Source organism: Armigeres subalbatus, chromosome 3 (genome assembly GCF_024139115.2).
Source record: "Armigeres subalbatus isolate Guangzhou_Male chromosome 3, GZ_Asu_2, whole genome shotgun sequence".
Classification (NCBI taxonomy): domain Eukaryota; kingdom Metazoa; phylum Arthropoda; class Insecta; order Diptera; family Culicidae; genus Armigeres; species Armigeres subalbatus.
Window position 1 is genome coordinate 152079897 of NC_085141.1, and position 18390 is coordinate 152098286.

The 18390-nt window shown below is 37.9% G+C and overlaps 1 protein-coding gene across 3 annotated transcripts in view; it reads right to left on the reverse strand.

Moving 5' to 3' along the window:
• Positions 1–18390, reverse strand: part of LOC134224243 (arginine/serine-rich coiled-coil protein 2) — a 125848-nt gene that overhangs the window by 17174 nt on the left and 90284 nt on the right. The gene's annotated exons all lie outside the window — the stretch shown is intronic.

An 18390-nucleotide genomic window follows, 5' to 3' on the forward strand; every position in this document is an offset into this window, starting at 1 on the left:
CCTCTTGGGAAAAGGCGATATGATTCATTCATTTATTCCGACTAAGGCCGAAGTGGCCTGTGCGGTATATAAGTATCTTCTCCATTCGGCTCGGTCCATGGCTACACGTCGCCAACCACGAAGTCTACGGAGGGTCCGCAAGTCATCTTCCACCTGATCGATCCACCTTGCCAGTTGCGCACCTCGCCTTCTTGTGCCCGTCGGATCGTTGTCGAGAACCATTTTCACCGGGTTACTGTCCGACATTCTGGCTACGTGCCCGGGCCACCCCAGTTGTCCGATTTTCGCGGCGTGAACGATGGATGGTTCTCCCAACAGCTGATGCAACTCGTGGTTCATTCGCCTCCTCCACGTACCGTCCGCCATCTGCACCCCACCATAAATGGTACGCAGCACTTTCCTTTCGAAAACTCCAAGTGCGCGTTGGCCCTCCACGAGCATCGTCCAGATCTCGTGTCCGTAGAGGACTCCCGGTCTAATGAGCGTTTTGTAGATTGTCAGTTTGGTACAGTTTGGGTGGCTCACATTGTCTTCTCTTGAACCTCTTCCTATCATGTACTTCGTCTTCGGCGTGTTGATGACTAGTCCGATCCGCTTGGCTTCCCTCTTCAGTCTAATGTAGGCTTCCTCCATCTTCTCAAAGTTACGTGCCATAATATCAATGTCGTCGGCGAAGCCAAATAGCTGGACGGACTTATTGAAAATTGTACCACTCGTGTTAATCCCTGCTCTTCGTATTAACCCTTCCAAAGCGATGTTGAATAGCAGACACGAAAGACCATCACCTTGCCGAAACCCTCTGCGGGCTTCGAAGGGACTCGAGAATGCCTCTGAAACTCGAACTACGCACATTACCCGATCCATCGTCGCCTTGATCAACCGTATCAGTTTATCTGGAAATCCGTGTTCGTGCATTAGCTGCCATAGCTGGTCCCGATCGATTGTATCATATGCGGCTTTGAAGTCGATGAATAGATGATGTGTGGGCACGTTGTATTCGCGGCATTTCTGCAGTACTTGGCGAATGGCGAACACCTGGTCCGTGGTGGAGCGTTCGCCCATAAACTCCGCCTGGTACTGCCCCACGAACTCCTTGCAATTGGTGCTAGTCGACGGCATAAAATTTGGGAGAGTACCTTGTTGGCAGCGTTCAGCAATGTGACTTCGCGGTAGTTGCTACAATCCAGCTTATCGCCCTTTTTGTAGATGGGACACACGACACCTTCCATCCACTCCTGCGGCAAAACTTCCTCCTCCCAAATCTTGGTAATGACCCAGTGCAGCGCTCTAGCCAGTGCCTCACCACCGTGTTTAAATAGCTTTCCTGGTAGGTGGTCAACACCAGGGGCTTTGTTGTTTTTCAGCCGGCCAATCTCCTCCTGGATTTCCTGGAGATCCGGAGCCTGTAAAATTATGTCCTGCGCGCGTTCTCCCAGGAGCGGAACCTTTTTGCAGTTTGACAACTTCTTCTCTTCGTATGGAGCTGAAGGTATTTGAATCTATGAAAATAGAAACCAATTTTAGGAACACAACCAATGCCAGGCAATCGAAACGCTTCATCACTCCAAATCTTTCCATGACTCGCAACATTTTAGAATAATCTGAAAGAGACCTGAACACACGGGTCTCATTACAGGTCATTGTCCAAGTCAATATCATTTGAAGCTCATAGGGAAACTGCAAAATGATCTGTGTCGCTTCTGTTCCGGAGGGGTTAAATACCGTGTCAGAACAAAATTGATTTCAAAAACTCTTTAAAAATTACCTGTTGGTCTTTTTCTACATTGCAGTAGTCGAATAGGATCCTCGTTAATGTTACTTCAATTGTACTGAACTTAAGTTGTTTTGCTGTTATCAAAATAAAAACAAACTATCCCAATAATAGTTGCCTATCGTTGTGATATTTTTTGAAGGACAGTCCTATTGTTGCGGTATTGCATGTAATTAAGCCCGTAGTCCACTGTTTGTCATATTGACAAATATTTGTCAAGTTTATCCGGACATCTATCAGACTGATTAGAAATCGATATGGATTTCAGGCTGACTTGACAAATATTTGTCATAATGAAAAACAGTGTACTGAGGGCTTTATGTAGATCGATACCACAACAATAGGACCTTAGCACTACCGGACCTTAGACTCAAAGGATGCAAATTTTTAATGAAAAATGTTGATTTTTCATTAATTTTAACGGCATTTTGTCAAACAAAAGTTTTTCTAGTCATTAATTCGAAAAGTTTTAGCGTTTCCACAATATCTCGAATGGACTATGTTAACACTACCGGACATACCACAACAATAGGACGACTTATAAACTTGCTGGAGCCTTCATACACCATCGGAAATTCTCACGGACTCCCTGGAGTCACAATAGACGAAAAGACCTGACGGACTTCTTCAAATTGTTGAACTTTTCATTATCTTTCTGGAAATTTGTGTGTAATCTTGTATCTTTTGACACAGCTTATGAACTCTATCCAAACAATCGTGGGAGCTTCTAGAAATCCTTCTAATTCCGTCAAAAAATCTTGCGGATTAGGTATTTTTGTGGACATTGAGAAACCTCCATTGGCTCTCAAGTACATATGTTTGCGGATTAAGAATTCTTATTCACTCTCTGTGGAGTTTATGGACTTCAAAAATTTGTAATGACCGTCTGTAATCTTCCAGATAATTAAGAATTCAATTAGGGAAGCTCACATGAATCCATTACAGAAAACCCAGAAAAACATTCTAACAATTTTAAATGTTTTGGTCTGAATATACTCAGGTCGTTCACACAGAAAAAAGTACGGTACAAACCCGCATATTAAAAAACCGTGTTGAATATAGTCCAAACATTAAATTCAATTTAAGTCATGTATTAACTTTTTATGTTAAATTTCGGTTATGGCTGCACTTTAAATATTTTGCAATATTGCACTATATACAACAGTGATGCTACATTATACCATGATGTCAATGTATATGTGGTTGCCAAACTTTGCTTTATAATCTAGTTTTCCATGTTTCGGATATACGCACATTATACAAGCATTCGTAAAAGATATTGCACAAAGTCACTTCACGGTGTAAATTCTAAACTTTGTTACTTATGATCCTGGTCAGGAAATATGTCACAAATACTCTGAAAGATTTTATGATTCTAACTTCAAACTACATTAACTGATAAAGTTATGCTGCACTGAGGAAACGGGTCGTATGAACATCATAAGATACTCTTTTGAAATTGCGACATAAGAAAATGTGTTGATTTTCGTAAGTTTTTCTTATGGAATGAATTCCATAGGACGATCTTATGAAATGTTTGGGAGGATTCATCACCGTGAGATTCTTATTCGAAATTTTCGTTGGCTTTTTTCGGTGAGTACATACGCACTAAGCTCAAAGTAGAAGGGAGCAATCGAAAGTAATGAAGAACAGAAATGAAAGATATCGCAAGTGAGCGACAAGTATGAAATTTTTTTCTTTATAAAAGGTTAAAGTGTGCAAGGGCCATCAGTGAACAATATTGATTGAAATCGCTGTTATTTTGCCTAACGTCCACCTAGGAACGGCTTGGCTGATAGCGTGGGGACTATCATACCAAGACAGGCAAAATAACAGCGATTTCAACCTGCACATATTGTTCGGCGTTTGAGAACGGTTCTAGTGATCAGTGGCATATTTTCAGAGATGCAATACGAGACGACGTTACTTATTAGAATTTTTCACGTACCACCCCGCAAGCTCTTACTTCGCCCAAGCGATCGAGATCGAACCGCAGTTTTTTTTATTGCTTTTGCCAATTGGATTCTCTGTTTGGGAGGATTCATCACCGTGAGATTCTTATTCGAAATTTTCGTTGGCTTTTTTCGGTGAGTACATACGCACTAAGCTCAAAGTAGAAGGGAGCAATCGAAAGTAATGAAGAACAGAAATGAAAGATATCGCAAGTGAGCGACAAGTATGAAATTTTTTTTTCTTTATAGAAGGTTAAAGTGTGCAAGGGCCATCAGTGAACAATATTGATTGAAATCGCTGTTATTTTGCCTAACGTCCACTCAGGAACAGCTTGGCTGATAGCGTGGGACATATCATACTAAGATAGGCAAAAAACAGCGATTTCAACCTACTATATTGTTCGGCGTTTGAGAACGGTTCTAGTGATCAGTGGCATATTTTCAGAGATGCAATACGAGACGACGTTACTTATTAGAATTTTTCACGTACCACCCCGCAAGCTCTTACTTCGCCCAAGCGATCGAGATCGAACCGCAGTTTTTTTATTGCTTTTTGCCAATTGGATTCTCTGTTTGGGAGGATTCATCACCGTGAGATTCTTATTTGAAATTTTCGTTGGCTTTTTTCGGTGAGTACATACGCACTAAGCTCAAAGTAGAAGGGAGCAATCGAAAGTAATGAAGAACAGAAATGAAAGATATCGCAAGTGAGCGACAAGTATGAATTTTTTTTTTCTTTATAGAAGGTTAAAGTGTGCAAGGGCCATCAGTGAACAATATTGATTGAAATCGCTGTTATTTTGCCTAACGTCCACCCAGGAACGGCTTGGCTGATAGCGTGGGGACTATCATACCAAGACAGGCAAAATAACAGCGATTTTAATCTGCTAATATATTGTTCTGCGTTTTAAAACGGTTCTAGTAATCAGTGGCATATTTTCAGAGATGCAATACGAAACTTATTAGAAGTTTTCACGTACCACCCCGCAAGCTCTTACTTCGCCCAAGCGATCGAGATCGAACCGCAGTTTTTATTGCTTTTTGCCAATTGGATTCTCTGTTTGGGAGGATTCATCACCGTGAGATTCTTATTCGAAATTTTCGTTGGCTTTTTCGGTGAGTACATACGCACTTAGCTCAAAGTAGAAGGGAGCAATCGAAAGTAATGAAGAACAGAAATGAAAGATATCGCAAGTGAGCGACAAGTATGAAAAAAAAATTTTTTTTTCTTTTTAGAAGGTTAAAGTGTGCAAGGGCCATCAGTGAACAATATTGATTGAAATCGCTGTTATTTTGCCTAACGTCCACCCAGGAACGGCTTGGCTGATAGCGTGGGGACTATCATACCAAGACAGGCAAAATAACAGCGATTTCAACTTCTACTATATTGTTCGGCGTTTGAGAACGGTTCTAGTGATCAGTGGCATATTTTCAGAGATGCAATACGAGACGACGTTACTTATTAGAATTTTTCACGTACCACCCCGCAAGCTCTTACTTCGCCCAAGCGATCGAGATCGAACCGCAGTTTTTTATTGCTTTTTGCCAATTGGATTCTCTGTTTGGGAGGATTCATCACCGTGAGATCCTTATTCGAAATTTTCGTTGGCTTTTTTCGGTGAGTACATACGCACTAAGCTCAAAGTAGAAGGGAGCAATCGAAAGTAATGAAGATCAATCAATATTGTTCACTGATGGCCCTTGCACACTTTAACCTTCTATAAAGAAAAAAAAAATTTCATACTTGTCGCTCACTTGCGATAGGGGTAACGGCTCAAACCTTGGCCCATTATGCTACAGTTGAGCACATTTATCGTTATAAATCTTCATATATTGCATTTCCAACCAGAATTATTCCACCAGCCAGCTTGCTTACATTTGGTTTTGACGCCAAATAGCAAAAGACGACGATAAATGTCCGCAATATCTCATTTAAACCAGCGAAAGTCTCGAGAGAAATGGACAAAAGGTCGGCATCCTTGTCCCTATCATGTGGATAATTTTTCAGCCCACTTGGGACGAGTGAGTGTTGATTTCGAACATACGAGAGATAAAGATGGGTTGCTGTTTATAGTACCAGTCATTTTGCTTGCGTTAAATAAAGGCAGCATGCAAACAAATAGAGAAAATCAAATCATCTTATTGAGCGTGAATTCTAATTGGTTGCATGAAAAATACTACCACACTGACTGTGAGAGTGCGTTTCAGAGGTTTCAGATTCCCCCAATAGCACGCTTACCAAGGACATGCTAACGAAAATACTATTATATGAATCGTTTACTTCCCAAATATTTACAATATTTGCAAGTGTAGAAGTTTAAAAAAATGAAAACTGTATTAAAAACTGCATTTGCAAAAAGGCTACATGTTCTAGCCCTCATGTTGTACCTTCAAACAAATTGCATACGTTAATTATTGACTGCCGCATAATTTTGAGACTTACTGCTAGTTGAAACCATGGCAGTTGTGTTGCTCTCGCTCTTGCGATACTCTCCAAGAAACTTTTTTCCAAAACGTAAACAATGCTTTAGTTGGGGATGATGCATAACGCACTACTGAAGAAAGCCAATTGTAAAACTTTTTCTATGCAATTCCTTGCTTTGTACTGTGCATAAACAGTTATAACTGAGCCAACTACCTGATATTATTACACAATTATTCATAAATTCAATTATTGGATGCTTATTTTAACTCTGCCTGCATTGAAGTTTCATGATTGGTACGTGCGTTTGACTCACTCCTCTCTATATCGATCAGCTGTTGTGAATACTCTCAAATCTCTCACGTGTTTCAACTTCCCGAGTTAAAAGAATACTTTTCGGTATCATTTACAGATCAAAATACTTTTTGCAAGCAATGGTAGATCTAAATTATGATGAAGGTATTTGTCAAGTAATTTGACTTGAAATTATTGACATGAAATGACGGTGAAAGTTTATCTAATGAAATATACGATCCAATGTATCGTTCCATTATTTAATGAAAAAATGTTTGTAGGATTCACGCGAAAGAAGATACACTAATTGAATCATTTATTTGTGAAATTATGAAGAAAATGGTGTATCGAACCCAAAAGGTTGATGCTTGAATCGCTTTCGCTTGAATCGTGTTTGGAAGCCGTAAGGTAGGCAATTATTTTTGGTATGTTGTGCGAATGAAAGCGATTATATCGTGTTTCGAGACAAGCATCAACCCATTCACAAACTACATGACGTTTTAGGTTGTGGGAGGGTACTTGTCTGAGCGTTAAGGACTTTATAAATTTCAGAACTCTACAATACATTGAGCATTACTAGAGGCTTGGTGTGGGTTGATTTTAGCGTTATGTAATTTGTGAATGAAACTTAACCGCTGAGTGGATTAACCTGTGTTTACAAAAATTCTCAGCATCTCAATCGCAAGCATCGGATATTCTATCTATCTGCAGCTTTCGGTTATTTTCTCCAGTACGGGTTATTGGTGAGAATGTTTTGATTTAGAGTTTCACCTATACTAACGTAGTGCTACAAATCGAAAGTGCATGCCAACATTTGACTACGGGTGCCCCCAGTATTGTCCAGACAAATTTTGGTTGATAATGTCGCTATACTAATAGAAATTGTGAAATAAAAATGATAGCTGACATATTGTGATTGTTATACATTCATCTGATGTGCGAAAGCAGGTATGTTCATTCAGAAAACTCTTTTATTGGGCAAAAGAAAAACTCTAGCACAGCCAGCCTGCATAAGTCAACGAAACATGGCTGCTAAAAAACCGAGTCAAAGTGATTTTTCACGCAACATAATTGCTTTTAATAGTTTAAGAAGTGTATAAATCTAGAGTTATGAAGCAGATATATGTTTTATACACTTTTCTAAAGAAGCAGTGGTTAAAATCTCCCTACAAATCGACGTATTATCGCTGAAATATTGATTAATTTGCGTGATGAGCCAATGTTACATCCAGGCCCAACATTACCGCCGGTTACCCTATCTTTCATTTCTGTTCTTCATTACTTTCGATTGCTCCCTTCTACTTTGAGCTTAGTGCGTATGTACTCACCGAAAAAAGCCAACGAAAATTTCGAATAAGAATCTCACGGTGATGAATCCTCCCAAACAGAGAATCCAATTGGCAAAAAGCAATAAAAAACTGCGGTTCGATCTCGATCGCTTGGGCGAAGTAAGAGCTTGCGGGGTGGTACGTGAAAAATTCTAATAAGTAACGTCGTCTCGTATTGCATCTCTGAAAATATGCCACTGATCACTAGAACCGTTCTCAAACGCCGAACAATATGTGCAGGTTGAAATCGCTGTTATTTTGCCTGTCTTGGTATGATAGTCCCCACGCTATCAGCCAAGCCGTTCCTGGGTGGACGTTAGGCAAAATAACAGCGATTTCAATCAATATTGTTCACTGATGGCCCTTGCACACTTTAACCTTCTATAAAGAAAAAAAAAATTTCATACTTGTCGCTCACTTGCGATATCTTTCATTTCTGTTCTTCATTACTTTCGATTGCTCCATTCTACTTTGAGCTTAGTGCGTATGTACTCACCGAAAAAGCCAACGAAAATTTCGAATAAGAATCTCACGGTGATGAATCCTCCCAAACAGAGAATCCAATTGGCAAAAGCAATAAAAATCTGCGATTCGATCTCGATCGCTTGGGCGAAGTAAGAGCTTGCGGGGTGGTACGTGAAAAATCCTTATAAGTAACGTCGTCTCGTATTGCATCTCTGAAAATATGCCACTGATCACTAGAACCGTTCTCAAACGCCGAACAATATGTGCAGGTTGAAATCGCTGTTATTTTGCCTGTCTTGGTATGATAGTCCCCACGCTATCAGCCAAGCCGTTCCTGGGTGGACGTTAGGCAAAATAACAGCGATTTCAATCAATATTGTTCACTGATGGCCCTTGCACACTTTAACCTTCTATAAAGAAAAAAAAAATTTCATACTTGTCGCTCACTTGCGATATCTTTCATTTCTGTTCTTCATTACTTTCGATTGCTCCTTCTACTTTGAGCTTAGTGCGAAAATTTCAAATAAGAATCTCACGGTGATGAATCCTCCCAAACAGAGAATCCAATTGGCAAAAGCAATAAAAAACTGCGGTTCGATCTCGATCGCTTGGGCGAAGTAAGAGCTTGCGGGGTGGTACGTGAAAAATTCTAATAAGTAACGTCGTCTCGTATTGCATCTCTGAAAATATGCCACTGATCACTAGAACCGTTCTCAAACGCCGAACAATATGTAGAAGTTGAAATCGCTGTTATTTTGCCTGTCTTGGTATGATAGTCCCCACGCTATCAGCCAAGCCGTTCCTGGGTGGACGTTAGGCAAAACAACAGCGATTTCAATCAATATTGTTCACTGATGGCCTTGCACACTTTAACCTTCTATAAAGAAAAAAAATTTCATACTTGTCGCTCACTTGCGATATCTTTCATTTCTGTTCTTCATTACTTTCGATTGCTCCTTCTACTTTGAGCTTAGTGCGTATGTACTCACCGAAAAAGCCAACGAAAATTTCAAATAAGAATCTCACGGTGATGAATCCTCCCAAACAGAGAATCCAATTGGCAAAAAGCAATAAAAAAACTGCGGTTCGATCTCGATCGCTTGGGCGAAGTAAGAGCTTGCGGGGTGGTACGTGAAAAATTCTAATAAGTAACGTCGTCTCGTATTGCATCTCTGAAAATATGCCACTGATCACTAGAACCGTTCTCAAACGCCGAACAATATGTGCAGGTTGAAATCGCTGTTATTTTGCCTGTCTTGGTATGATAGTCCCCACGCTATCAGCCAAGCCGTTCCTGGGTGGACGTTAGGCAAAATAACAGCGATTTCAATCAATATTGTTCACTGATGGCCCTTGCACACTTTAACCTTCTATAAAGAAAAAAAAAAATTTCATACTTGTCGCTCACTTGCGATATCTTTCATTTCTGTTCTTCATTACTTTCGATTGCTCCCTTCTACTTTGAGCTTAGTGCGTATGTACTCACCGAAAAAAGCCAACGAAAATTTCGAATAAGATCTTATGAAATGTTTTGAATATATGTAAAAAAATGTAACCCGGATTCAAACCGTGGACGTCGAGATTAGGCGGCGCGTGTTTGGGGGAACCTTAAATTCAGAATTTGTCAAAACAAGGTTTTATGATTTTCATAATTCCATTCTTATGAAATGTTCTCATAAGATTGGTCTTATGAAAATTGTAAGAGCCATTTTCCTGAGTGTGCACATGTGTGAGTATAAGCACTAACAATAGAGGTAATAAACTATAGAGGACGATTGTCGCTGCGGTTCCCTTTGTTATCGTCCCCAAACATGTTGGGTACCTATCTGTCAAAACGTTCTGATTTTTCCTTTGTTGATATTTAGTGCCCTATCCTCGCCAGCAAAAGATGTTTCGCCAGTGACGACAGCGACAAACGTCCTCTATAGTTTATTACCTCTATTGCACTAACTGATATTCTATTTGTATGTTTTCACTTGCACGGAGATTTGAGATTACACATTTTATGTTTCAAAATCACCCACCTTGAATAGATATATGGAGCTGTCAAAAAGGTGGGTGATTTCAAATTTATGAAAATGTGCTAAAAGCACCCAACCTTGAAGATGTTTTATGTGGTCATTTAAGTGGGTCGTCCTTCACTCTATTTTGGCTGAAAAGAAACTTAACAATTTTGACAAAGCCAAAGATTGTCGCTTAATAGTAAGCGTAATTTTTCGTGGAAATATCGTTTTTTTTATGTAAAATAGTTAAAAATTGTTTATATGTACTATCAATAGCCAAAAGGTAAGCCTTATCTAAATATAAATTGTCCCGTTTCTACATGAGATTTCTTTTTTTTTGTTTTAAGATCTGAGGGATGATCATTCGTCATGGAGAAAAAGAAGAAGCGTATTGGCCCAAGCCCTACTGCCCCGGAAATAGCGTATGGTTCCTCCCGAATGGGTACAGATTGTCGTCCTCCGCTGCCGAAAGGAAGTTTCCCCCCTCCAAGGAATAAATCAATCCAACAAAAAGTGAACAAAAATATGTATATCGGGAACATTGTGGTGAAGATGAGGAAATCACATCGTTTCATTATACATTTTATTATTCAGTTGAAATGTGCAATGTAAAATTATAGCAATTAAATAAACAACAATTGACTAGCATGCCGTGTGATTTTCATTATTATTTCAGTTTTAAATAATAGATTGAATTATCTCCAAATTTCGCAATATTATGTTTTATGTAGATGGGTATTTTTCACCTATCTGGCGAAAATCTTGATTTGAGAAGGTGGGTGAAAAATGCACATCCATTTTGACGTACAAGGGTCGTACTCACTTATGGGTACAGACGTTTTACCCACCTTGTGGGTTAGTCCACTTATCTCGAAGGTGGGTGAAAAATCACCCATTTCTGAGTTTTCCCATTTCTCCGTGATGTTTGCCAGTTTTGATAACCGCTGGAGCTTGCTTGGAGTAAAGTGAATATTAGCAAAATGAGAAAAAAAAAATTATCCGTTGCAACCGTAATTACCAGCGAATCAAACAAGTGCGTCTGTTATTTTTCTCCCATTTCATCAATTGATTAATATTTTATATATTTTCCTTTCTTCCACAGTGATTTACGATGACGGAACAATTGGAATATTATTTTCTTCTCCTTCTTCGAGACATAAACAAGTTGTCCGTAATCAAAACGGTATACAGTCACTCTCAAAATTGAGCGTACAGCATGGATCAGATGAATATATTCGAAAATTCCAAAAGAAATTTAATTGTTGGCTCGATTGTTTTTTATGCATTTCAATATTCATCCCTTCCTTCAATGTATGCGTACATAAAATGGTTGAATTTTTTTCTCTAAAGTTCATTTATTTGAAAATAATCTCAAAATACGCCTATTAGATGTGACAAAATTGAGCGTACAGCTAATGTTTTTCTATAAAATTTCTTATTATAAACACGATTAATGTATTTTAATATTGTTTTTTTCACGATTATATTTATAATAATAAACATCCGCTACCTAAACATTCAATGTTTTGAAATTAAACCATGTTTTAATCAAAATGGCGACCAAGTAAGATGTATAAAAAAATATATTTAACAATTCAATGCTGCTGGGCAAAGTAGATGCTTTAAGATATGGATTTCACCGGCATCGTGTCTTATATATGATAGATAATCGAAATCGAGCGAGACATACGATAAATTTGGGAAAATTCAGTCGGTAAATGATGAAAACAGATGTAAACATACAAAGAAAACGACAAATGTTGGGAATGGCATATTTCAAATTAAGTATAACTTCATTTAAAAGTCGATGTATAGGTAGCTTATAAGCTCAGGACACTCAATAATAATAATATTAATAAAAGAGCAGCACACGGATACATTATAAGATGTCATTTTATATTTGAAGACTCAGTCACCGTAGGAACAAATTTGGTTGAATCATTTAATTTCCCCAAGGTATCATTAAATAAGCTGCCGAACTCTTAAAAAAGTTTATTTTTACTCGTCATATGGATATCATCCAATTGTATCCCTTATGGTAACAGATTGTGGAGTTTAATCCAAATTTAATTATGAAATTACGATTTTAAGCTATCTTTTCAATATTCAATCAAAAGTGCTCTACGGGGTCGAAAAGCTGTTTCTATGTTCAGTACCTTAACATGCACCTTGTACTGTTAGAATTTGACTGTGAATGATTGGATTCAATAATATTACTCCTTATGATAGACCTGAGACAATAATCGAGCATTAAAACAAATTTAAGTTAAAGACATACTAAATTTGAATTATGTCATTCTTAACATTTGTCGTTTTCACTGTATGTTAACATCTGTTTTCATCATTTACCGACTGAATTTTGCCAAATTAATCGTATGTCTCGCTCGATTTCGATTATCTATCATATATAAGACACGATGCCGGTGAAACATGCAAATTAAAGTATTTATTTTGCCAAGAGGCATTGAATTGTTAAATATCAATGTTCTTACCTCTCACTTGTTCGCTATTTTGACTAAAACATGGTTTAATTTCAAAACATTGAATGTTTAAGTAGCGGATGTTTATTATCCATTATCCATCCATCCATCCATCCATCCATATATATAAAACTCAATGTTTGTATGTTTGTATGTATGTTTGTATGTATGTTCCAGCATAACTTCTGAACGCATTGACCGATCTCAACCAAATTTGGAACACACATTCTTTATCTTAAGGAAACGACGATAGGGGGCTTTGGATGCTGTTTGGAAAAGGGGATGGTGTGGGGAGGTGTATTGTTTAATCATCGATCAACTCAGTGTACCTTCTGAACCCCTTGGCCGATCTCAACCAAATTTGTAACACACATTCTTTTATCTTAAGGAGGAGGTGATAGGGTGGTTAAACATGCATTTTGAAAAAGGGTGAGGGTGTGGGGAGGGTTTTTCTTAGTTATCGATGAACTCAGTGTAACTTCTGAACCCTTTGGCAGATTTAAACTAAATTTGGAACACAAATTCTTTATCTTACAGAGGAGGACGATAGGGGGTTAAGAATGTTCTTTCGAAAATGGGGAGGGTGTGGGGAGAGGCATTGCTTATTTATTGATCAACTCAGTGTAACTTCTGAACCTTTGGCTGATTTCAACCAAATTTGGAACACACATTCGTTATCTTAAGGAGGGCGATAGGGGGTAGATCATGCTCTTTGGAAAAGGGAGGGTGTGGGGAAAGGGTACTGCTTAGTTATCGATCAACTCAGTGTAACATCTGAGCCCCTAGGCCGATTTCAACCAAAATTGGAAACACAAATTCTTTATCTTAAGGAGGGACGATATGGGGTTAAGCATGCTCTTTGGAAAGGAGGAGGTGTGAGGGAGGTGTTTTGCTAAGTTATCGATCACCTCAGTGTAAATTCTGATTCCTTGGTTGATTTCAACCGAATTTGGAACACAAATTCTTTATTTTAGGAGACGACGATAGGAGGGTTAATGATGCTCTTTGGAAAAGAGAGGGTGTTGGTAGGAGGAGTATTGCTTACTTATTGAGCAACTCAGTGTAACTTCTGAACCCCTTGGCCGATTTCAAACAAATTCGGAACATAAATTCATTATCATAAGGAGACGACGATAGGAGGTTAGGGATGATCTTTACAAAAGAGAGATTATGAGGGGAGAGGTATTGTTTAGCAATCGATCAACTCAATATAAATCTTGAGCCTCATGACCGATTTGAACCAAATTTGTAACAAATATTTTCTGTCCTAAGGAAGCGATTTTAGTGGATATGAGTAAGTCATTTTAAAAAGGGAGGGTGTGGGATAGGGTATTGTTTAGTTATCGATCAATTCAGCATGACTTCTAAACCCATTTATGGATGTCCACCAGATTTGGAACCCATACTATCTATCTAAGAAAGACTATATCAGACTGGGTAGAAGTCTCATAGCTGAATGAGAGGGATTGTATATATATTGAACGAACAGTTTAGTATACCCTTTTATCGCATGGGTCAATTCAAACCAAACACGTAATCTCTACCCAAAAGAAACTATTATATAGAGGCTGGAAGGAACTTTTGGAATGGGAGAGGGGTTATTGGGGTTGGGTATTGTTTAGAAAACGACTTAATTTAAAAATCCTCTTATTTAGTACTTCCGAGGTTCTTTAACATTGTACAGTGCTCCGAAAATAAATTGCCCAAATTCCTTAAAAATAAAAATCCTCGACAATAACATTTTCCTGGTAATAACATTTCCCAAAAATGACTCTAACGAAAATGATATTTGCCAAAATGATACTTCCTGATACACATATCCCAGAATATGACATTTCCTGAATATGACATATTCCTGAATATAGCAGGCCATTAACATAACACTATTTGCCCTAAGGTCATCTGACATGAAGGACATTTGGGATAATTAAGAACAGCATCAGAAAAATCTTGCATAGGTATAAAAACAATCATAATTGTTACCCTTCATCGGAATAATGGTATGCCCAGTGAAAGGCAATGATTAATGTGTTTCCTTCTGAATGGTGGATGTGTTGCTTCTTTAAAAGTAGGCTTTTGCCCGAATAAGGCAATGGTTGGTGTGATCCCTTCTTTAAAATATGCGTTTGCCCGGAATATGGCATCGATGGATGTTTTTCCTTCTTTAGAAAACGACGTTTGCCTGAATAAGACTTTTCAAACCCACGATCCCTTCTTCAAAATCAGTCAGTGTTTCTAAAAGCCTTCTTTTAATCAAATGATAAAATATAAATAAGTAAACACAATTACCCTGTTGACTGTTGGTTTTATCATTTTCCGATTTTAAAATAAAACTGCAAACCAAACTGGCAATTCCGAGCAAGGCCGGGTACATAAAGCTAGTTATAAATATAATAATGAAAAAACAATATTAAAATACATTAATCGTGTTTATAATAAGATATTTTATAGAAAAACATTAGCTGTACGCTCAATTTTGTCACATCTAATAGGCGTATTTAGAGTATATTTTCAAATAAATAAACTTTAGAGAAAAAAATTTAACAATTTTATGTACGCATACATTAAAGGAAGGGATGAATATTGAAATGCATTAAAAACAACCGAGCCAACCATTTAATTTCCTTTGAAATTTTCGAATGTAGTCAACTAATCTATACTGTACGTTCAATTTTGAGAGTGACTGTAGGTACATACAACAAACTAGATGAAAAGTAGTATTGACGTAAAATTAGCTTTCCGCACCCAAATCTAGTGCTGTTCGTTCAGAATTTTTCCCGGAGTTCTCGATGCAGCTTGAAGTACATTGCAGTTATGGAGGAAAAATACAACGAGCGGTATCATTGGAGATGGAGTCAGCCGTGGAACCGGCACTCACAATCAAATTCCTACATATTTGGATATTTATCATGCATGATCTTACTAGCTACACATGCAATGCTGATTGAATAAAAATTATTCATTAAAGAAATTGATTTGTTTTTTTTTTTGCTTTATTACAAAATAAATTCGATAGGAGACAGACAAATGAATAAATCATTCGGGTAGTTACAACACGCCTAAGGCGAACCATGAATGCCTCAAGTCAAAACAGAAACATTTTAGTTCAACTTTTCATCGTGGATCTATAAAAGTAGATCACACTCTCTGTAAGCAAGGGATATGAAACAACAAGCATTATTCCCCTTTTTATTTCATTTTGAGTCATTAAAGTAGAAGTCTATTCCCAAGTACCGTCAACTGGGGGGAAGATGATCATTTTTAAGACAAAACATTTAATAACAATGTGTGTTTACATTTTAAATCGAAACAAATATTTTCAAAACATGTACTGCTATACGTTGCAATAATCAACAACTTTAGTTTTCTGAAATGCGTTCGCATTTATTAAAATAAATTAATTTATCACACATTTTTTGAGTAATCTGGTTTGGGGTGAAGTTGATCAAGACAGCTCTACTAAAATCATTATTATTAGGCGTCCAAATACACTAGGTTATTTGTATGAATGTTGAATTTACTACGTAAAGAAGTCTACGAAGTCAATATTTGAAACGAAAATAGCGTCATTTATGACTATCTCTCTCTTTCTTCCACAAAATACATTTTCATGATTATAATCATCGAAAAACTCGCATTTCTACTTAGCGGTAACATTACTTGAACGGAGAATATTGTTGACTACCGTTTCATAAAAAAAATTGGCACTTTTGACTGACACATCAAATGATCATCTTCACCTTAATGATCATCTTCCCCCCAGTTGACGGCAACCATTAAGTCGTTATGGCCCGTTCACATATGAGCTAGTTCTAGTGGACAATGCACTATCCGACAATACTAGCACGAAATTAGCATAATGTAAACGCTTATTAGCTAGGACAATTCCTGTTTACATGATGCTAATATCGTGCTAGTATTGTCGGACAGTGCATTGTCCGCTAGAACTAGCTCATATGTAAACGGGCCATTAAAATCGAGTTTTTTCGGCTCTATAGTCGCACTAAAATCCTTTCAACAGTGCTAATAAGACTTGAAATATTCTTTATGGCCCGTTTACATATGTGCTAGTTCTAGCGGACAATGAACTATCCGACAATACTAGCGCGAAATTAGCATAATGTAAACAGGGATTGTCATCTGCTAATTGTGTTTACATTATGCTAATATCGCGCTAGTATTGTCAGATAGTGCATTGTCCGCTAGAACTAGCACATATGTAAACGGGCCATTATGGCCCGTTTACATATGAGCTAGTTCTAGCGGACAATGCACTGTCCGACAATACTAGCACGAAATTAGCATAATGTAAACAGGAGTTGTCATATGCTAATAGTGTTTACATCATGCTAATATCGAGCTAGTATTGTCGGACAGTGCATTGTCCGCTAGAGCTAGCTCATATGTAAACGGGCCATTAGTACTGCTCAAAAGCCGCTTTTGGCGAATTATTTGACTGATATACGTGCCCCTACCTATTTTTCCACGTCTATGTCAATATGCCAACATTTGTAGACGAGTTGGAAAAAATATGAAATGGAAACTACTTGCTTATGGCCCGTTTACATATTGGCTAGTTCTAGCGGACAATGTACTATCCGACAATACTAGCGCGATATTAGCATAATGTAAACAGGAATTGTCTTGGCTAACAAGCGTTTACATTAGGCTAATTTCGCGCTAGTTTTGTCGGATAGTGCATTGTCCGCTAGAACTAGCACATATGTAAACGGGTCATTACATTCTAATGTGTTCTCTCTCTTTTATTCCTATTGGGGATTAAATTTTTTTTTTGCTAATTAAATTTAATACCGGGCTTGAAAGCTTACACTCAGCGAACTGGACTATCGAAATTCATAACTGGCGCCTTATGAATCTTCGACTGATTATTCCACCAACAGTGATTCTCATACGCAGTTACCTTCCTGAGTAATCAAGTGTCGATGGGCGTGTGGTCTACATACCGGCCTCCCTGACCCCAACAACGTCCATGGTTCGAACCCAGTCTGCCGCACTTCACTTTTTTTCAAATTAAAATCATCATTCATAAGGCAACATATTGAAATTCATACCGATTCCTTGTGGCAAATTTTCATAAGGCGTTTGATCGGAAAACATACGTCCATTTTCCTCAGTGTAGAGCTGTGTTTGATGCTTTTTGTTTAGGTTGATCGCTTACTTTATCATCTGATCCAACACGGATCTGCATGGATGTATTGTTTGGAAGGGATGAAAAGTAGAAGGATTTCATCTGCCTCTTTATCAAGGGCGAGAAAGCATTGAAAATGACGAGGAAAATAATACAATCTGTAATTATTTATAGACGGATTTATTAAGAAACCCATTTAGAAAATATCTTTCAGGTATAAATTAACAAATATTGCCGTAGAATAAATTCACAGCTCACGAAACATTTTTCTGGCTTTTCCATGCAATATGATGCAGACTTGGCTGCAGATTATTATTTATTATTGCAACAATATTGAAAAGCATCGTGCATTATAAAAATAGTATTTTGGCCATTACTCTTGAGCCCATAGTCCGATCTGGCCTGTTTTCAATAGGAAACAATGAGAGAGTATACTGCGTTGAAAGCAACTTGTTGCGAGTAAATCGGTTAAGGATAAGTGCCTGAAAAATGAGTGACATTTTTTTACTCAATTATTCTATAAAAA